At 39.5% G+C, this 23,318-nt stretch overlaps 1 protein-coding gene across 3 annotated transcripts in view; it reads right to left on the reverse strand.

The window, feature by feature from the left end:
• GALNT11 (polypeptide N-acetylgalactosaminyltransferase 11) overlaps positions 1-21,348 on the reverse strand; it is a 47,553-nt gene extending 26,205 nt beyond the window's left edge. For 2 of the 3 annotated variants that reach the window (XM_059932990.1, XM_059932993.1), the window contains exon 1: positions 21,159-21,348. The gene's annotated coding sequence lies outside the window, so the exon portion shown is untranslated. Of the gene's footprint in view, positions 1-20,512; positions 20,568-21,158 lie in introns of those variants that run through there. The other variant, XM_059932992.1, reaches the window with a different exon arrangement.
• Between the last annotated feature and the right edge of the window lie 1,970 nt (positions 21,349-23,318).

The raw sequence follows: 23,318 nt of genomic DNA on the forward strand, positions 1-23,318 counted from the left end.
AGTAGAAGAAAATGTTGAATGGAGGATTCAAAACAAATGAAAAATTAAAAGTTGCAACTTTGCAATAGAAATGTTGCAGAAATACAGACTAGAAACATTTAGGTGAAACATTAGATTTCAACTAAAGCAGGCATTATAACTTCCTAAAATATTTGCTTGGGGGTAGGAAAAAAACAAGCAAACAAACAACATCGAAAATAAAAGCACTAATTCCTCAAAAGGCCCTGAAATTCTTTAGTTCAAGACTAACTGCACAGGCTGCTCTGATGCCATAAAGAACTGTGCATCTAAGGAGCCAATCGCTTCTTCAACTATCTAAGAAGATTTATATTTAGATTGTTTTCCTCAAACCACTCCAGGCCTTCCCAGTTCAACCTGGCCTCCTTGACCCTGAACGGAGAATGGACCAAGAGAGAAAGTCAGCCAATCCCTTCTCCAATCACAAGAAGCCAGACGATGCTATTCAAGGGCTATTCCATCAAGCAGCTCTGAAAGACAGGTGGACACTGACATTTCGTTCACATCTTTCTTCTTTATCCCAAATCCCACCACCATGTTGGGTGATGTCCAGAATCGTTCAAAACCCTAGTTTCCAAATGTCTTGATTCATGTCTCTCCTACAACCTTCACCCACATTCTACTTAAGGGACCCTGCCCCTACCCTTGATTTTATCATCATCCACAACTGATCGACGAACCTCTTAAATATTAAATGAAAACCTCACTCTCTGAGCACAATCCTGACTCCCCAGCTGTGTTGTTCTTACCCATACTAGCATTTGTCCCCTGGTATCTGCCTGGGTTGGCTTCCAGAGCCCCCATGTATACCAAAATCCACAGATGCTCAAGTCCTTTATTGGCCCTCTTTATCCACGGGTTTCACACCCAGGGATTCAACCAACCACAGATAGCAATTTCTGTCCGCGGTTGGCTGAATCCACAGATTCAAAACCTGTGAAATACAGAGGGCAAACTGTATTATTTATTGAAAAAACTTGACGTATAAGTGGACCCAGGCACTTTAAACCCCTGTTGTTCAAGGGTCACCTGCACTACTATTAGTTACTCTTCAATCTCACTGCAGGCACTCAACCTTTCCCTTCTCTCAAAGCTTATATTTTGTTTCTGTCCCCAGCCACATATCCCTTAAGGACTTTACTTCCTTCCCTACCCAGTTTTGAACACGATGTTGGATAATACTAGAAAGTGGTAAGTGCTAAGGAGAAAAAAATAAAGCCGGGAAAAGCGATATGAAGTAGAAAAGGGTATGTGAAATTTTAGGTAGATGGCTAGGGAAGGCCTCACCGAGAAGGTGATATTTAGACAAGGCCTGAAGGAAATAAAGTAGTGAGTACTGCAAATATCTGGGGAAGAGCTGTCCATGAGAGAACAGAGCAAAAGCAAATGCCCTCAAGAAGTGGGGTCAAAGAGTTTGCATCCTATAGACCACATGCTGTGATCACAAGACAACTAAGCTGAAAACCAATCAATGACAAAAAGATAACCAGAAAACTCAAAAAACGTCTAAATGGAAATTAGAAGCTATTTAGAACTAAATAGTGAAAATACTACTTTTCGAAACTTGTGAGATACAGCAAAAGCCAAATTTATAGCCTGGGATGCTAATGTCAGAAAATACAGCCCACAAACAATGAATTCAGAAAAACAGAATAAGCCCAACAAAAGTAAAAGAAGGAAACAAAAACAGTTATATCAGGAATTAACAGAAAATGAAAATGAAACAAGGTAACAAAGCCAAAAGTTGGTTCTTTAAAAGATCAATAAAATTAACACAGCACTGGCAAGACTAATCAAGAAGAAGAGAGAAAAAAAAAAAAGAAAGAAAGAAAGAGAGAAAGCAGGAATAAATAATACCAAAAATGAAAAAGAGAGCATAAATATATATGTGGATTAAAAATAAAAGTATTGTTCATAAATCTAAGTGAAATGGATAAATTCCTAGAAAAATATAAATGCACAACTAAGACTGGAAAATCAGGAAACTGGGATGGCTGTACTAGTCCTTTTGAATATTAAACCATTTCTAGATAAAAACATTTCTAGACAGTTTTACAAGTGAGTTCTATCAAACATTTGAGGAACAGATGAATAGTCTCATACGACTACCTGCAAAGAACAGAAAAAGAGGAAATGTGCTCTTGTCTCACTTTCTGAGGCTATTATCATCCTGGTAACAAAACAGGGACAGTATGAGGAAGGAATATTAAAGACAATCTCTGACAGATTATGAAAATTTTAAAGAGAACACTAAAACTGAAACAAATAATGTTTTAAAAAATGAATACATATGAACAAGTTATATTTACTTCAGGAATACAAGGCTGGTTCAATATTTGAAAACCTATTATTATCTACTACTTTAAAAAAATTAAAGGAAAAAATGCATATGATTTGGTCAGTGGAGGTTATAAAGAGCTTATTAAAACTGAACACTCAATTCTTAGCAACTAGGAATAGGGAAATCCTTAATCTGACCAAGAGCATCTCTAAATATCTTACAGCAAAAATGATACTCAACGCTGAAATGATAAAGTCATTTTCTTTAAAAATAGGGACAAGATTAGGACGTCCACCATAAATATAATATTGAAGGCAACAGTTCCAAAATACAGGAGTCCCTAGAGTGTTTACTACAAATGCAGATTCCCGGGGCTCTGTGCCAGATGCGCTAAACAAGAATTTGCGGAGGTAGCGCTAAGGGGTCTACAGCTTTAACAAGCTTCCACAGTTAATAGGTTACCTATGACGCAGAGACAGATTGGGAACCAAAGAACAGATAATGAAAAGACAAGATTAAGTTCTAATCCAATTCTGTCACATACTGGCCATGCAACTTTGGAAAAATTACCCAATTTTCTTAGCCTCATTTTCATCACCTGTATTCCAAGTTAACAATACTGTCTATCTTACTAGATACTTAGAATTAAATGAAATACTTAGAAGTATGTAAGATAATATTTGTAAAGCATCAGGCACAATGGTTAGCACACAAACACTGATTTGCACTGGACCAAGATAATCTCCATAAAAACTGTGGCTACCTTTTGTGGCTGTTTCTTTGCTCACTGTACTCCCTTCACTTAGCACAATAAATGGCACATAGAAGATGCTGAAAAATATCTACAGAATGAAAGAATATAGGACAAATTCAACGCATGTTAACTTTTTCCTCCTCATTCGATCTAAATTTAAAATATAATATTAAACGTATTTGTGACCATCTGTTCCTTACAATGACCTACAAGTCCCTAAGAGTCTGACTATATCTCCGACTACTTCCCTCCTCATTTATTTCATCCTAGAAACTGGTCTCCTTATAGGTCACTAAATGTATTAGGGATTATGTGTTGGTTCTTCCCTCTGCCTAGAATACTTTTCATCCCAGCTAAGTTCACCTCTATTGAATCTTTGCTCAAATATTACCTTCTCAACAAAGTTCTATCTAGACTACCATATTTAAAACTGCAACTCAACTGCCAAACACCAGCACTTCCCATCTTCCCTACTCCATGCAGCTTACCACCTTCTTACATACTACATTAACTCCTTATTCATTACGTTTATTATTTATTATCTATCTCCCCCCTGCTAGAATGTAAGCTTCATCAGAGCAAGTTTTTTGTCTGTTCTATTTCCTACAGTATCCCCTGAGCTTATAACAACACCTGGCACATAGCAAACATTCAATAAATATTTATTGAAATTAAAGAAAAAATTACTGTAATATGGTTATCAATATGCTTGTAAAGTACGGGATTTCAAAACAAATGTTTACTATCCTGTTTGAGCCAATCAATACCTTAATGCTACACATGGAGATCATGACTACTTTATGTCAACAACTGGGCAGGACAATAGCCGTAATTATTATTAGAAAAGGTACAAAAAACAACAGGCTCTCACTGTCCAATTTCACAAATTAAATAAAGCTCTTCGTGATAAAACAGGAGGCTACTTTACATTTTGTTCACTGCATGATGTTAGGCTACCTCTTGGCTGCCACAGCACTTAAGGGCAAAATGAAAAAGTTTTGTCCTAAAGACCTCACCCATAAGATTTGGCCAACTCTGTCCAGATTCTTCACAGAATACCCCCAGCTCATCCTCTCCACACAGCTCAACATCAAGAGTCCTTGTCCTGAGCTGTAAAATGTATTAACTTTCAACAATCCTATCAGGTAAAAATTATTATTTTTTTCAAGCCGCATTATGGTAATTTTTTTTAGAGAAATTGTTTTATGTAGTGAATCATTACACTAAATTAAGGAACCTATAAAAATGAGAGGAATTTACAAAATCAGGTCATTTTTTAAATATAATTAATCATAAATCTTCAGAAGCAAAAGACTTCAGAAGTCCTTTAGACAGGTCAAGAAGTTAACAACCAAATATAAAAAAAGTGGAAACCAATCAGATGCCTGTTACATAATAAAGTAACAGGTCCCTAACTGCTTAAGGAAAGAAATTAAAACATCCAAACAAAAATCAAAAGGCTGAAAATTTAATCTAATCTATGCTAACAAATAATGAATCCAGCATCTACACAATAAAGTCTTTTTGCTTCATACTGTTTGCCATTCCTTCTGCATACCCATGGCTTCAACATCCAAGGCTTGAAAGCCTTTAAAAGGAGGGTCAAAGCAAATATTTAAGGTTAGTTAATACAAAACAACTAGTAACCAAACACTTTCAATCATAAACTTGAATAGTTAATAAAGCAAAAACTTCAGCAGTTAGATATCAATGTAATATATTTTTTGAAAATTAAATGAATAAAAGACTAACCACCTGTTTACATGAATTTGCAGTGAGACAAGATGGTATGGTTTCATGTTTTCTCTAGCCATGGTCTGGGAGCTGCTCAGGAACAGGTGCCTTGTAAGCTAAGAGTCAGGGTTTTGCCAGGGAGGTACAGGAGAAGAAGAATGGGGAAAGGTATATGCAATGTGCTGATTAGAATGACAAACCACAGATTTAAGCCAGACAAGGAGAAATGAGAGGATAAGGAAGAATGAAGCAGGATGAAAAAATGTGGATGGGCCAATGATCAGAGACTCCGATGTGGCTGAATGATTGTTGGAGTTATGTTACCAAAGAGAGTGACCTGGAAAGACTGAATGTTGTGGTTGGAAAATGAGATGCCAACACTCAGATTCTGGAGAGGTATAGTTAATGACAGAAGAATCCTTTCCAGATACACGGACTGGAGATATACCAATGAACAATTTGCCTATAGTATAAGCATTGTTATGCTTACTGTAAGCAAACCCCCTTAAGGACAGGATCATTCCCATCTTTCCAAACCCATTATGTTTAGCACAGTATCTGGTGTTAACAATTAACAAATAACTATATAATTTTTAAGGTGTATTTCTGTTCCAAAAGAAGTTACAGGACACTGTTTAGATTCTGTGCAACAAGAAATCTTAGAGAAGAGTATAATATGTAAGCAGAGCACATCCTGGGAAATCAATGTTTACTCTGAAGGAAGAGGAGAGGAGGAAGACAGCTAAGCAGTTTACATAGACAGTTTCATTGTCATTTTTTTTATTGACCTATAACTGACTTACAATATTATATTAGTCTCAGGTATACAACAGAGTGATTCGGTATTTTTATACCTTACAAAATGATCACCACGATAAGTTATCTCTCACCACAAAGTTATTACAACATTATTGACTATATTTCTTATGCTGTACATTGCATCCCTGTGACTTATTTATTTTATAACTGGAAGTCTGTACCTCTTAATTTCCTTATCTATTTCATGCATTCCCCCACCCTCCATCCTCTCTGGCAATTACCAGTTTTTCTGTATCTATGAGTCTGTTTCTGTTTTATGTCTGTTTGTTTTCTTTTTTAGATTCCACATATAAGTGAAATCTTCCTTTGACTTATTTCACTTAGCATAATACCCTCTAGGTCCATCCATGTTGTCACAAATAGCAAGGTTCCATTGTTTTTTAATAGCTGAATAATATTCCATTGTGTGTGTGTGTGTGTGTGTGTGTGTATGTGTGTGTATATATATATATCACATCTTCTTTATCGATTTATCTATCAGTGGATACATAGGTTGCTTCCATATCTTGGCTACTATAAATAATGCTGCAATGAACATAGGGGTGCATAAATCTTTTCGAATTAGTGTTTTATGTTTTCTTCAGAAAAATACCCAGGAGTGGATTTGCTGGATCGTATGGTGGCTCTATTTTTAATTTTTTGAGGAACCTCCACACCGTTTTCCATAGTGGCTGTTCAAAAACCAAGCCTTTTTTTGCTACCATCAGCATCTACTGTTACACCAAAAATGCTTTGTGGCAAACTATTAGGTCACACAGGTCTAAAATCTCATGAGATCTCACTGAAGTTAAATTCCTGCATCATTATCAGATTAGAGTGAAGGGTATTTCTCAATAGCACAATAGTTGAAGCTAAGAAGACCCACTTTGAGATGCTTTTCACAGTCATCTTCTAGTAACAAAGAACACAGTACATACCCACTACTACTCAATTATGCTCCATAAAGTAAATTATGTACAGTTCACTAAGACAATGCCTATTATACAGTGTCACTCTACAGATACTTAAAATCATTCCATTAATTTTCCAATCATAGCCTATTAAATGTACTAAATGATCCAACATTTTTCTTCTGAAAATCATTAAATAATCCTAAAGAAAAGGCTAACACTGGGAACACAGTAGGAGCTTTATATGCCAGACACCATGTAAGGTGCCGGGGATTGACACTTTTAAGTTCTGCTATTATGCTAAAAAATCAGAAAATACATGTGTTGAGAAGCCGGAGCTGGTGTATTGAATTAAAAATGCTGAGTGAGGGGACTTCCCTGGTGGCGCAGTAGTTAAGAATCCACCTGCCAATGCAGGGGAACACGGGTTCGAGCCCTGGTCCGGGAAAATCCCACATGCCGTGGAGCAACTAAGCCCGTGCACCACAACTACTGAAGCCCGTGCGCCTAGAGCCCATGAGCCACAACAAGAGAAGCCACCATAATGAGAAGCCAGCACACAGCAACGAAGACCCAACGCAGCCAAAAAAAAAAAAAAAATTAAATTAAAAAAAAAAAAAAAAAGATGCCCTAAAAAAAAAAGATGCCCTGGGGAAAGCAAAGTGGGAACTTAGGGCAGGCACCCTAAACTCAAGCCCTGACCTGAATGTCTAAGCTCTGGGTGTGAGTAGAATTATCATAGTGTAAAATGCCTAGGCAGCAACTCAGAAAAACAAAGTTGTTTTCCTCAAAAGTTGTTTTTCTCATCACAGTGCAGATGAGCCAAAAGTTAAAAATTAGAAACCCCCTGAAATCTCACCACTATTAATGTTTTGCTGTAAATTCTACTAGTTGTTTTTAATCTTTCTACACTAGCCATAAAATGTTATACTGCTATTTGCAGTTACTGAAAAATAAATTTAATAGATTATGGTTAGCAGCATTATGGATAATGTTCTATTTTTCTTCATTTAAAAAGAAATACAAAGAATATGTATTTTTTTAATAATCAGGGTAAAAATTTTCTTAGGAAAAAATTTCCTTTCCTAACTTAAAACTATAAGAACAAATTTGGAGAGGATTAAATAGTAGAAGGCTTCAAATGAAATATATGGCCTTTTCTTTTAACCTCAGAAGCAAAGGGATTTTAGCATACTTAAAGAAATATTTTAATTCCATTAATTTGTCAAAAATTTGAGAAATTTGGACACTAAACAAATATTCTAAAAGCATGATTTGAAAAACTGTTTTTTCTCTATAAAACATTATCTAGTCTGAAATTAGCATGCCTCTTTGAATATCCATCTTTTTTTTTTTTTTTTACTACAAGGCTAATGAGACAATTCAGTTTAACTAAACAGGACAGCCCCCATTTTCCTTCAGTACAAAATAATATTCATAATATTTAATGAAGTTTTAAATGTCTCTCTTTAAATGTTAAGTATTTACCTTTCAGTAGTTTCTAGCTACTTTCTCATCAATATACTCTATATTCCAAAGGGTCAAACAGCAAACATTTGTTAGCTTTTTCCTTAAGAGAGACACGTTCATATTTTAACTCAGCTGTAGTCATGTAAGGACAAATACTGATTTACAACACTGCCCTTCCTACATACCCTGTGAAATTACCAGGTGATGACAACACAAAAGTACACATGATTCTTTCTCATTCCTTATCTACTCTGAAGACTAGAAGGAAATATAGTTCATAATTACAAATAAGGCGATTACTGAATTAGGAAAGGTTCAGAGCAAATTCCAGACATCGTATGCTCCCTGAGAACAATCCTTTGACCTCTGATATTTATGAATCTCCTCTCTATAAGAAAATCAAGAAGTATAAATACATGTAACTGTCTATATATTATACCTCAAATGCAGATGAAAACCACATGGTAATGTTGATTGGAGGTAGAAGCAAATTTAATTAAACACTAAAGAAAAGAAAACTAAAAGGATAGACAATATGACAAAGTACTTAAAATATCCAAACTTAGGACACCTGCTTGGTCAGTGAATATGGGCTGGTAGAGGCTGACTATAAGTAGAAAGTAGCAGCTCTCCCTGGTTAAGACCTGTGGAAGAAAATAAGGAGAAAGTGACCACAGCCTCATAAGGGCCTGCGCAACAAACATGTACATCTGTAGTCAGAAGCCAAGCAGATAAAAGAAGCAAGAGAGAAAAAACATAAGAGTGGTGGCAAGTGGCGGGGTACATTCCCCACCTGATGCAATTCAAACTCAAAAACTGCAAAAGCTGTTGACCAGCCTCCAGACTGCAACTTCTGACAGAGGCACATAAAATGAATAGTACATAAACACAACCCCCAAAACTTTAAAACTATTATTTCTTGTTCCCTTTCTGCCCATAAAAAGGGGGATTAAACCAAAAGTACATCAGATAAAGATGAAATAAATGAACAAGAAAAAAAGTGGTTGCTAGAAATAAGTGTTCTGAGATATCCAAACACATACAATACAGACAGCATACATACATCCATGGTCTTCTACAGCCAGCTTTGTCCTAGGGTCCAAAGACATACTAGCGGAGTTGACTATCCTTAAACCATGGCTATTGAGTGTTTTATTCTGCTAGCACGTCATGAGCCTCTTGGGGTATACGGTGCCAACAAAGTGGTTTATGTACATTAGTCAAGTACGCAAATTAAGACTAACAAAAATAGAGCAAAATACTAGTCCATGGTGTAAAATATAATAGATAGGGAAAGAACAATGCTTATCTTTTTCCCTCTTGATTTTACAGAAATTAAGTAACATGCTTTAAGGATACAGAGCTAGTAAGGGGAGAAACTGGATTTGAATCCCGGTGATCTGATGTCAGCCCTACGTCCTTAATCACTTTGTAATACCACCTGGCAAGGAACAGACCAGTGATTTCCTATTTGCCACTCTAAAAAATATATCATCCAGTGATTTTTTTTTAACATAAATTTATGTTTCCCACAAAATTCAAGATATCAGTAATTCTCCTCCCAAGCAAGAAATTCACCTCTCTGGATTTTTATCATCTCCTAAAATCTTAACCCAGTAATTCTTTACTATTTTGTAAATTCTCAGACTTTTCAGGAGCATCAACTAGCTTGAATGAAGTTACCCAGTCTGCCATTACCAGAAGCACAAGGCTAGGGTTATGTTCTAAACTGTTGCTTTTGGGGGATTTTTTCAATTTTTTTTCAATTATTTTTTTTAGGCCACACCACGCAGCTTACGGGATCTTAGTTCTCCAACCAGCGACTGAACCCAGGCCCTCAGCAGTGAAAGCGTGGAGTCCTAACCAATGGACCTCCCAGGGAATTCCCTGCTTTTGTATTTCAAAGTGAACAGGCTAGGTACTACCAAAAAGAGACCATCAGCAAATCATAATGTGACAGAATCTTCGGCCTTTTTCAGAAAACTCATTTCTGAATGCAATCTACCACCTCAAGAGGTTTAGAAGGCTAACAAATCTAATTGGCAACCAACCAATTTCTACCCTAGCTCATCCTGTTGAATCACGCTGTAGGAAACCAATACAGCAGACGATGTCACTTGCCCATCCTCTCGAGCCTGCACAGGTAGGTCTGACTTCCAACCGCCAGCACCTGCATCTCCAGCCTCTGGAGCCCCTCTGCCCACCTGCAGGGGAGGCCCACAAATATGGGGCAATGTGTCCCTCCCAAAGGGCAGCCCTCAACACTGGACTGGTAAAAAAGGCCAGCTCCTTCCCACCCTCCCCATCAGGATAACTCTGCCACCTGTAATTCTACATTAGCTCCCAGTGTTCCCCAGCATGATTAAGCTTTAACTGCCCACAGTGGAAACTGGTTTAAAAACATGCCCTTTACTGGCTGACTTTCCTACCTCTTGCTTCCTCATTCCCGTACTGGTGTGTCCTGGGATTACTCACAAACAATTTGGATTTGAATTTATATCTCAGGATTTGCTTCAGGAGGAACTCAAACTAACAGAATCAGGTTTCTGCAGATAAGGGACAATTTGACAAATTCTTACATGTACTAATTTTTTATTTCTAAATAGAAAATTTAATAAGGACTGAGCTTCTATGGCTTTTGCTGACTATAAAGTACAAAATAATGCATACAAAAAGCTTTTCTGAAGAGTTGCAAGATATTTTTATACTTGCAAAAAAAGAACATTTCAAAGTGATAAGCTTTTCTAAGGAAATCAAAAGCTATCAGGAAATGTAGCTTGAAATCATTGTTAATCAGCTGATAAATATGAAGTATCAAATTCAGCCTACATCATCAACTCTAGATACAACACCAGCTGTCCTGAACCTATGTATGTATGTAGTTCACTCAAGATGGTAACAAGTCATAAAGTCTAAGTTAAAAAGCATGCTTTCAGCTCCAACATGAAAAGAGCTTAGAAGCCATCACTTCCATCCTTACAAGAACAAACTGAAAATCAATGACACTTTTGAACCCATCAGAGAACTAAGGTTACAGGACAAACTACCACCCAAAACCTGGAGACACAGCTGATACCTGCTTACCTGAAGCAAAAGCTGCAGGAGCCATAAGCTGGTGCTGGAGACTAGGGGCAAACTGGCATGAAAGTGAAAAACTGCAGGGATGCAGTCTTTGCGGCGGGGGGGGGGTCCACACTTCTGTGGGCTTTACCTCCAGGAATCCCACCAGGTCTGCACTGTGAAGGTGAAGGCCCCAGAAAGATTCCCCTCGTGACCACAGCAGGGAGGGGAAGAGTAATCATTGCAAAACATGAAACAAGCCCAGAGTTTCCTTCATAACAAAGGCATATGCTCCAGGGGAAAAGACACTGCCAGAGCTTTCTCCAGATTAAGAAAAGGCATTCCTCAGCATTTTACTTTGAAAAGTTAAAGGTGCTTTAAGTGGCAGTTGAATGAACTTCCTGGAGGGAAGATTATTCTGCATCTAGCCAGCACTTGCTACATCGTAGCTGCTCACAACTTCATTCAAAAGACTTGAAAATCAGATCTTTGCCTGTTTTCCTCAAATGCTGACTTTAGCCTATTGAAGCACCACAGATGAAGTGACTCCTTTGACAACTGAAAATAAAGGGAAGAACTATGTAGACCAGGTGCCTCACACAGGGCTTGGCACCCAGGTGATAAATAAATAAGTGTTGGCTGAACTGAACGGCTTCCAATCAAAGGCATTTGAGATGTTCTATTCATATTCTACAAAATAGCTTTAATTATTTAGAATGTCAAAACGGGAAAGGGCATGTGGCAAGTTAAGGAAATTAAAGAGAAATGGGGTATAAATGGAATATTAAACCTTTGAAATTCAAAATAAAGAACTTGGTTATAAAAAAAAAAAAAAAAAGAAAGAAAGAAGGAAAGAGCATTCCTCCCACTCCAGCCCCTCCAAGCCTTCCAGTCAAACCTAAGGGGGGAAACGTAATCAACAAAGGTGAAGCCTTCTAGAAAATAGACTGGGAACTCTGCAGCTAGGGAAGGGAGTATGTTACAGGGAGGAAAAAAGCTACAGCAATGGAGAACACGTGTGAAGGTCACAGACATAGGCTGAGATTAACTGGAAGATTGCAGACCTCTTACCCTCCCCCACACTTTTTACCATCACACCAGCAGGGCTCCAAATATAATACCGGTGGGTTACAGCTGAAAGAGATGCAAGACACAGACTCTCTCTGGGGAACAGTACTTAGAAAACCCCAAAGTCAAGAGGGCAGATATAAACAAGGGCACTAGAAGAATTTGAAGCTTCTGGCACCTGTAGCTACAGCAAACATTAAACACTGCCAAACCCCTATTAGTTCCTATTACCTGATACAACTGTGTCAGTCTTTCAAAAGCAACAACAACTCAAAAATGCAAGGCATAATAAAAGAGAAAACAGTCTGACAAGACAAAGCAATCATTAGAACCAGACTCAGATGACATAGATTTTGGGATTATCAGACAGGGATTTTGAAATATCTGTAATTAATATGTTAAGGGCTCTAATGGAAAAAGACAACATGCAAAGAACAGAAGTGAAACAGGAGGGAAGGAGGCAGGGCACAACTTTTGAAAGAATGACATAACCTAAGGACATGACATAAAGTGATTAGAACCAAATGGGTCCAAGATGGCAAACAAGTCGACTTTTTCCACTAGACCTGGAGCCTCAGTATATGCTCACATCAGCAAGCTAAATGACACACCCACAGGCGCCAGGACAGTTCCAAGACTGACCATAAGGATCAAAAAGTGGACAGTGGCCCAGTTCCTGGAAATCCCCACCCCTTCCTAAAATAGCTGGAATACTCCTCCCACTCATTAGCCTATGAAATTACCCACTCCCATACCCTGGTGCCTTTCTCACCTTCTGAGATGGCCCACATTCTGTGGAGCGTGTTTCTCTCTAAATAAATCCACTTCCTACCTATCACTTTGTCTCTCACTGAATTCTTTCTGCGATGAGACGTCAAGAACCTGAGCTTCATTAAGTCCTGAAACCAGGTGTGTGATCTCAGTTGGAAGACTGTGGGTTTTGGCTGGGTTTGAGCCCCAGCCGTGTGGGTTCAAGTCCCAGTCTAGGTTTTGGCTGGGTTCGAGTCCTGGCCACATGGGTTCAAGTCCCAGTCTGGATTCGAGTCCCAGCATGTGGGTTCAAGTCCCAATCTGAGGTGCACGCTTTCAGAAGGATAATGTAAACAGATGGAAACTGTAAGAAACAATCAAGAGGAAATGCTAAAAACCAAGAGCATTGTAAAAGCCCCTTCCACGGGCTCATCAGAAACTCCATACAGCCAAAGAAAGAAGCAGTGAGCTTGAATATAGGTCAACAGACACTTTGCAAACTGAAATGCAAAGAGGAAAAAGAATGGAAAAAACAGAACATCCAAAAACTGTGGGACAATTTCAGAAAGTATAAAATATACCCATTATTAGAATATCAGAAGGAGAAGAAAAAGAAAAGGAAACAGAAGAAATATTTGAAATAATAATGGCCAAGAACTTTCCAAAATTAATGACACACCCCAGGAAGCTGAAAGAACACCAAACAGATTAAATACCCTCAAAAACCCTCATCTAGGTATACCATATTCAGAAAATCAAAAGACAAAAAATCTTGAAAGAAGTTACAGAGAGTGAAAAACACCTTAACTACAGAGGAAAGAGTAAGAATTACAGTGGACTTCTCATCAGAAATCATGCAAGCAAGAAGACAGCAGAGTGAAATATTTAAAGTAAGGAAGAAACCCCACCACCACTTTAGAATTCCATATTCCTCAATATTATAATTCAAAAGTGAAGGAGAAATAAAGGCTTTTTCAGACCCAAAAAACTGAGGAATTCATCGTCAGTAGACCTGTCCTGCAAGAAATGTTTAAAAAAGAAAATTCTTCAAGCAGAAGGAAAATGATACAGGTCAGAAACCTGGATCTACATAAAGAAAAGAAGAGCATCAGAGAAGGAATAAATAAAATGAAGATAAAATCCTTTATTTTTTTATTCTTAACTGACCTAAAAAATAACCGTTTAAAGTAATAATAGTAACAATGTATTAGATGATCATAGCACACTGGTAAGTAATGAGTGACAGCAAGGTCACAGCGGTGGGAGGCACAAATTGGGATTATGCTATTAACAAGGTATCTATATGACACATCAAGCAATATGGTGTTACTTTAAGGCAGATTCAGGTTAATTTAAAATGCATATTGTAAACTCCAGGGCAATCACCAAAAAAATTTTTAAAGTATAATTGATATGCTATGTGGTAGGCAGAATAATAGCCCCCCCCAGGAATATCCACATTCTAATCCTCAGATTAAGGCAGCAGACAGAATAAGGTTGCTAATCACCTGACCTTAAAATACAGAGATTATTCGGGATTATCCGGGTGGGCTGGATGTAATCACAGAGTCCTTAAGTATAGAAGAGGGAGTCAAAAGATGAGATAAGAATGATGCAATCTACTGGACCCACTACAGCTGGCTTCAAAGATAGAGGAAGAAGGCCATGAGTCAAGGATTGTGGGTGGCTTCTAGAAATTTAAAAGGGCAAGGAAATTGATTCTCCCTTAGAGCCTCCAGAAAGTAATACAGCCTTGCTCACACCTTGAGCTTAGCCCACTGAGACCCATTTCAAACCTCTGACCTACAGAACTGTAAAAGAAATTGTGTTGTTTTACTCCACTGAGTTTGTGTTCTTTCGTTACAGCAGCAACAGAAAACTAATACATTCTGAGAGGAAATAGAGTTGAATCATATAGAATGCCTAATTAAAAGGAAACAGAAAAAAGCAATGAATACAAAACAGTTACAAACATGGAAGATATTTACCCAACTATATCAATAATCACTTCAAATGTGAATGGTCTAAAAAATACAGCCATCAAAAGAGAGTCACAGTGGACAAAACAAGATCCAACTATAAGTTGTCTACAAGCAACAAACTTTAAATATAAAAATTTATATATGTTAAAAGTAAAGGATGGAAAGCTATACCATGCTAACACTAACCAAAAGAAAGCTGAAGTAATTATATTAACTTCAGACAAAGCAGATTTTGTCAGATGATGAGGGATAAAGAGGGTCATTATATGATAATAAAGAGGTCAATTCTCCAAGAAGACATAACAATCTTGTACTTGTTTACACCTAACGAGAGGGTATCAAAACACATGAAGCAAAACCTGAGAAAAATGAAAAGAGGAGATAAATCTACTATTATAGTTAAAGACTTCAACAACACTGTCAGTAACTGACAGATCGAGCAGATCGAACTGACAGAAAATCAATAAGGAAACAGATGACCTGAGCAGCATGTCAATCAACTTGATCTAACTGACATTTAAAGAAAACTCCATCCAACAACAGCTGAATACATATTCTTCTCTAGCCCACATTCACCAATGTAGACCATATTCTGGGCCATAAAACACACTTGAACAGATTTAAAGGAACAGAAACCATACAAAGTATGTTCTTAGACACACTGGAATTAAACTAGAAATCAGTAACAGAAAGGTTAAAAAAAAAAAAAAACCCAGATATCTGGAAATTAAAGTCTCAAGAGAAATTTTTAAATATTTTGAACTAAATGAAAATGAAAATACAGCTTATTAAAATTTGTGGGATGCAGCAAAAGTAGTGATTAGAAGGAAATTTATAGCATTAAAATGGATTAGAGTTCAAGACATGAGTATGAACCCATGTTTAGTTTAACATGTTAGCTTTAGATACAGATGGTTACACATATATTTCCATATATGTACATATACACTTCCTTGCTTGTCAGATGAGCAGGCCTAGAAGAATGACACCCCAAGTGACAACAAGCACACCTAGTGCCCAAATCTTGGGGTTTTTAAAATAAATTTTATTTATTTATTTTTGGCTGTGTTGGGTCTTCGTTGCTGGGCACGGGCTTTCTCTAGTTGCAGTGAGCAGGGTTTACTCTTCTTTGCGGTGCGCGGGCTTCTCATCGCGGTGGCTTCTCTTGTTGCAGAGCGTGGGCTCTAAATGCACAGGCTTCTGTAGTTGTGGCACGTGGGCTCAGTAGTTGTGGCTCGCCAGCTCTAGAGCATAGGCTCAGTAGTTGTGGCACATGGGCTTAGTTGCTCCGCGGCATGTGGGATCTTCCCGGACCAGGGCTCGAACCCATGTCCCCTGCATTGGCAGGCAGATTCTTAATCACTGTGCCACCAGGGAAGTCCCCCAAATCTTGGTTTCTAACAGCATTCTCTAATAAAAAGAACCAAAGCTCCTTGAAGAAATGACTGACTCTAGGACTGGGAAAGGAAATATACAAGATGAGCCTGAAGTACCTTGTAGTGCCAGAAAGTAAGGAAGTACAACAAAAAAAAAAAAAAAAGAAAAAGAAAAAACCCACAATGATGGGGGTATGTCAAAGGAACAGATGGAACCAACTGAAAGAGCTTACAATGGCCACAGCTAAAACAATTTGAGCAAAAAATAAAGTGGTATTGCATTATAACCCAAAGTATAAGATAAATATCCATGAGTTCATAGTGATAGGGATTACAGATGAAAAAAGATTGAGCATTAATAGGTTATTTAAAATGTATTAATTTTCTTCATGTCTGAAATTTTCCATAGTAAACCTTTTAAATATATATAAGTGTATATATATAAATGTGTTTATATATAAATGGGTGTGTGTGTATGTGTATATGTGTGTATGTGTATATATATATGTAACCCAACAAACAAACGTTCCTTTGACCTTTACACTACTGTTTTGGGTTCTGTACGTATGTTGGTTTCTAGGGGTTATAATGTGCTTACACGACTAAGTTCTCCACTAATTCTTGTCCATGGGAGTCACAGGACACAGATTCTAGTAGTCTGTCCTTATGGGTTTTGTGTGTATTTGTATATATTAAGTATTTTCTCCTCACTTCTGCTTCCTCCTTATTATTTAACACAAGAGTCATAGGAGATCAACTTTACAATTTAGTCTGTAGATAACAGAATGTTCACATGAAAGTGCACGTTGTAGGCTGTGTATCGATGCAGAGTATCAGAAGGGTGAATTGTACCAGTGAAGTTAGTCTCCTAGCTCTAAGTCCACTCTCTATACTCCAGTGGTTCTCAGCCAGAGCCTGAGATATTTGGCAATGTCTGGGAAAACCGGGCCACCACCGGGGTCTTTTGGTAATGTCCAGAAATATTTTTGGTTGTCACAGATCGGGGGATCCTACTAACATGTGGTGGGGTAGAGGCCAGGGATGCTGTTAAACATCCTACAATGCAGAGGACAGCCCCCAGCAATGAAGAATTATCTGGCTCAAAATGTCAACAATGCCAAGTTTGAGAAACTCTGTTCTGTTCTGTAATGCTGGGGCGGGTACTCTACATATAGCATTTTTCCAACTACAGTTGACCCTTGAACAATAAGGCAGGGAGGAACGTCAACCCTCCACGCAGCTGAAAATCTGCTTATACAGTAGGCCTTCCATATCGGAGGATTCGACCAATCGCAGATCTTGTTGTACTGTAGTATTTACTGTTGACAAAAAAATCTGCGTATAAATGGACCTGTGCAGTTCAAATCTGTGTTGTTCAAGGTCAGCTGTATTGATAAATGAAACAACCTGGATGAACTTGGAAATACACAGGAAAAAGTCTTCAGTCTCAATAATTAGTAAAGACATGCAAATAAAAATAAGGTACTATTTTCTAACTCAAATTAGCAACATTTTCAGTACTCACTGAAGTACATGTAGTTAAATGATACAGTTATCAGTGATGAAAGTTATAAATTGCAGGGCCTTTTTAAAAAGCAGTTTAACAATGGCATAGGAGCCTTAAAAACCTTTATACACTTTGGTCAGTAATCCCACTTTCTCTAAGAATAAAAATCCTAAAGAAATAATAAATCAGGTGAAAAACTGGGCATATCCTAAAGCAAACTCTAAAAAATTCCATAATTTAGATATAAATAAACCACAGTATACACAAATAAGTACGAAGGCCAAATTAATTTTATATGAAAAACTTGAAGGAAATGCCTTATAGAAGTTAAGATTTAAGTTTGACTTTAAGACTTCAATGGCCAAAAACTGAAATATCTCAAGCAGAAAGCTGAAGTCTTGAGAAACTGCAACATGTATTTGTTTTTAGTTTTCCAAACAGAATAGCAAGTAGGAAGGTTGGCTATAATGAATACACACAGCTGGTTAAGGTTAGTGGAAGGTGATTAATTCTATGAGGACAGGCTGGGGCTATGACCCTGAGGATGAGAATTAACTTGTTCTGCATGCAAAAGGAAGCTAACTAGTGTCATTAAGCAAATACACCTTAGGAAGAAAATTCTAGGAACAGTGTGTAAAATGGTTTGGGACAGAGGAAAACAAAAAAATCTAGAGCCAGGGAGGCCAGTTAGAAAAATTCCAGTAAGAGGCAATCACGGCTTGATCTAGAGCTGTGGAAGCGAGTGGAAAGGAGGCTGAGACAGAACTGTCTGCCCTTATCAACTTGACCAGACATGGGGCCCTAAGGGAGAAAGGAGGAATAAAAACAAAACTCAGTTTTCAAGTTTTAGTGACACTAAGGAGCATGGAGAGAACAGGTTTGGAGGCTTAATAGAAGATAAATTTTGTTCTGGACATGCTGCATTGGGGAGAACACTAACATGGAGGTGTCCATAGCTTGAAATTCAAATCTAAACCTCAGAGAGAAGTTAAAAATAAACATCAAAATTACAGTTTAAGTTACATGGAAATAATAGCCGAGGGAGGTTTAAGTCATGAAGAGCGTAAAGTAGATTAGGGAGCAAGTACTGAATCCCTGGGGATATGCATATTTAAGGATCTTGTGTAGAAGGAAGAGACTGTGAAGGACCTGAGAAGGATCACAAAGTCCAAGCACCTCACGAGGGGTACTGACCAGCAACACAAGGCATCACAGAGATTTACAGAGAGGTCAGATCAAGCCAGCAAGAGTTGAGGTAGGGCCATCAGATTTAGCAATCAGTAAGGTATGAAGGCCTTTAAGAAAGCAGTTTTTAAAATGTGAAGAAGACGGCTTCCCTGGTGGCGCAGTGGTTGAGAATCTGCCTGCCAATGCAGGGGACACGGGTTCGAGCCCTGGTCTGGGAAGATCCCACATGCCGCGGAGCAACTGGGCCTGTGAGCCACAACTACTGAGCCTGTGCTCCGCAACAAGAGAGGCCGCGATAGTGAGAGGCCCACGCACCGCGATGAAGAGTGGCCCCCACTTGCCACAACTAGAGAAAGCCCTGGCACAGAAACAAAGACCCAACACAGCCATAAATAAATAAATAAATAAATAACTCTATTTCACTAAAAAAAAAAAAAAGAAGTTTGTTAGTTCCTCAAAAAGTTTAAACACAGATTTACCATATGACCCAGCAATTCCACTCCTAGATGTATACCCCAAAGAATCAAAAACATAGACTCACCCAGACACATGTAAACACGTGTTCACAGCAGGGTTATTCACAGCAGCCAAAAAATAGCAACGACCTAATGTCCATCAACGGATGAATGGATGAACAAATTGTGCTACAGCCACTCGGCAGAGTATTAGCCAGCCATACCCAAGAATGAAGTCTGAGAGACACTACGGCATGGGTGAACCTTGAACACGTTAGCTGAAATAAGCCAAACACAAAAGGGCAAATACTGTACGATTCCACTTCTGTGAAGCCTCTAGAATAAGCAAATTCAGAGACAGAAAGGCCTGGGAGGAGGGGAAATGGGGAGTTAATGCTTAATGGTTTCAGAGTTTGTGTTTAGGGTAAGGAGAAACTTTTGGAAATAGTGGTGATGGTGACACAATATTGTGAATGTACTTAGTACCTCTGAGCTGTACACTTAAAAATGCTTAGAACAATAAACTTCATGGTATGTGTATTTTACCACCGTAATAAAAGAGTAAAAAAAAAAAAGTAAAGATAGAACTCAAATTGCAAAGAACAGCACAGAAATTGTCAAGAGAAGGCAGAAGCGGTGTGGACTACTGTTTCATGACGTTTAATTTGAAAAGCTCTACTGATAACATTAAGGGGAGAGAGAGGTTTTCTGGTTTAGATTTTTCTCAAGGCAGAGCAGACCTTAACATACGCTATATATCTAGGATATCTAGGTAACAGCTAATAATTGAGTGTAGTTAAAAAAAAAAGTCTAGCCTAAAACTCTCATTTGGGTGACGAAAGTAGCACCACAATATTTTATTGGCGCACAGCAGTATGAGAGCATTTCAAAGTTATAATTTCATCTTACATTTGGAAAACCAACCAACCAAGCAACAGCTTTCCTAGCACGAAGTAAAAAGGAATGCTGGACCAAATCTTCTTCGATGATAAAAATACACGAAGCTCTTCCATCATGGGCATATTAATATTCCTCAAACGGTGAAATCTACCAGTATTGGAGGGTGGGGACTTGATATTTTTATATTTATCCAAACGGCACGTACTTTAAGAGCCTGGGAAATTGTGCAAGACAAATAACCCGATTTCTTCAACAAATACCTTGCAAAGAAAAGGGAAACTTAAGATGCTCATCCACCGAACGCCACGCGAGGACCCGCTCAAATCCTGAGCGGCACAAACCAACCACTAAAAAAAACAATTAAAAAAAAGGTTGTGGTCATCCATGTACAATGCTTGGTGTCAGTCGATTTATCTCTTGTAAAAATAAAGTACAGTGTGTGTGTGAAAAAAAAAAAAAAAAAAAAAAAGGAAAATTCCTTGAAGGAAATGTGAACACTGCCCGAATACCGTGGAAACTGAGGGCAGGGTACCAGCGAGGGCGTTACTCAATTCGCTCTAGTTTCTACACGTTTTGAAAATTTCCGCAACCATTTTCTGGGGCATTTTAGCAAAAAGCGCCGGGGGTCGGCGGAGCGGGTCTTTCTCACGCCGCCCGCGGCCGCCCCCCGCGAGCCGGCCGTCTCCACGGCCCACCCCCGGCCTCCAGGGCCGCGTCGGCTCTGCCAACGCCACACACACGCCCGGACGCCGGGCCAGCGGCCAGAGACCCCGCGGAGGGCGGCGGCCCGGGGCGAAGCCTCCGCCGCTCGGGGCGCTCGGGCCGCGGCCGCTCGCCTGAGGCGCTGAGGGGACGGACGGAGGCCGCGCAGGCTCACACGCCGCCGCCGGGCCATCCGCTACTCACCCCGACGCCGGCAGCGCAGGACCCCGGCCTTTCGGGACTCGGGCTGTGGCATCTTCCCTCCCGCCACGGCCCGGGTCCGAGGCGCATTCGCCGCAGCGGGCGGAGCTGCCGGCAAGAAAACACAGCAGCTGGCACACCAGCGCCCCCCGCGCTCGCCCAGTGCCCGCGCCGCGGCCTCGGCCCGAGCGCGCACCCGCCGGGGCCACGTGACGGGCGGCCCCGGCCCCGCGCGTGACGTCACCGCCGGCTGCGGGCGCGTGGCGGCCCCGGGGCTCGACCACGTTCCCGAGGGCCCGCGCCTGCGGGTGGGCTTGGGGGTCGGTCGCGGGCGGCCTTTGAATTTTTAACTCTTACATAAATGGGCTCATTGAAGACAAATGCCTTAAACATATTGAAAGATGTGCGACCCCGCTTATGATAAAAGAACTGTAGGTTAAAATGTCAAGGCTTGGCAGAAACTGTGATAAAACCTCACGGGTTGGTGGTAAGGGTGGCAAAGTACAGCGCGCCCGCAGAGCAGCCGCAGGAAGGCACATGGGGTCACGGGGGGCTTGCTAGAAATGCTGACTCTTCAGCCACCTATCAGTAAGCAAAGGATGTTGGCAGCCATCAGGCCATCACATTACAGCCCCCGCACGCCCGCCTGGAGGTAACTCAGGGTGGAAACGGGCTGTCCGCTGCCAAGCCCCCGGCCACTGTGGCCACCCCCAAATGGTGCACTCAGGATGGGAAAGAAGAGGATCCTGGCTCTGGTTGGTTAGGGTACATAGCAAAGAAATGATCTCAGTACGCCCTGGCTCTTGCATCTTCCCATATATAGGAAAGCACTAAATTCCTTAACTTGCGTTTAATTGATTTTCTTTAACAGTAACCTTTGATGTTCAGACTATCTGATCTTCGTTGCAAAAACTCCTAGCTATCCTGTCTCCCCCCTTACCTCTTCAGAGCAGTCCCGCAGAGCTACCTGAGAGACTGCGTCCCAGGCTTGAGTCCTCGGTTTTGTCTGCCAAATAAAACATAATTCTCAACGTTTAGGTTATGCATTTTTTTTCAGTCGGCAGGCCCCATGCCAGACGTACTTAGTAATCAAAATATGCGTTTTACCGCCGTGGCCAGGTGACTTATGTACACATCAAAGTCTGAAATCAGTGTCCTAAAGTGCAGTCAGTGCAGGAGACCGGCCATTGCTCCACCTTCTCCCGACGCTTGATGGTGTCAGACATTTTATTTGCCATTCTGATGGGTGGGGAGCAGATCTGTTTCTAGCTGTTATTTTAAATGGGTTCGTACTGTCCCACCAAATTAATGTACAGCTGTACCATTCCAGAAATTTGGGTTAGCTCCAATTTTTTACCATTAGAAAGAATGACATGAATATGCTTTTTGCAGTGTAGCATCTAAACCCGGGGTCTTTGAGGCTGGGCATAGGCTAGTCTATGGGCTGTGTTCATCTATCCCTAGATACAGTTGCCAGAGGAAATATAGGAGGCTTAAATTTTGAATTTCAGATTAAAAAATTTCACTAGCATGTCCCATAGAATATGTGGAATATACTTTTACTAAGATATTATTGTTTATCCAAAAATCAAGTTTACCAGGGCATGCTGTACTTTTATTTGCTAAATCTGGCAACGCTAACCCTGGACAAGTTCTAACCTTAGTTTTCTGTTTTATGATATGGTAATAACAATAGGAACTATCTTGTAAAGTTGTGTGGATGAGATGAGATAATCTATGCAGAGTACTTACCAGGGGGTATGAATAAGTGTTAGCTCTTATTTGTATTTCATCTCGGTGTGTCTTAGGATAAATTCCTGAAGGTATGCTTTCCTTACAGAATTCTCTGGCTAATGTAAGGCTGTAAGACCAAGTGTTTGGTCATACCCAAAACTGTTGTGTGAAAAGCCTTGAGCAGGTGAGCAGATACGTTCTCAACTAGCTCCAGAATACAAATCAGATTTTAAAATTTCTATACAAAACCATAATTGCCACCTACGGGCAAGTATGGTTTTCCTTTCAATCACACCAAGCACTTGGATGTTGATTCTGATTTGTTTTCTATTCCAGAGTCAGCTGAAACAATATTCTAGAGGAGATTGTTTAAGCAACATTCTACATCGTTTCTAAGACTTATTCATGCTATCTAGGACCTGAACTAAA

Source organism: Balaenoptera ricei, chromosome 9 (assembly GCF_028023285.1).
Source record: "Balaenoptera ricei isolate mBalRic1 chromosome 9, mBalRic1.hap2, whole genome shotgun sequence".
Lineage (NCBI taxonomy): Eukaryota > Metazoa > Chordata > Mammalia > Artiodactyla > Balaenopteridae > Balaenoptera > Balaenoptera ricei.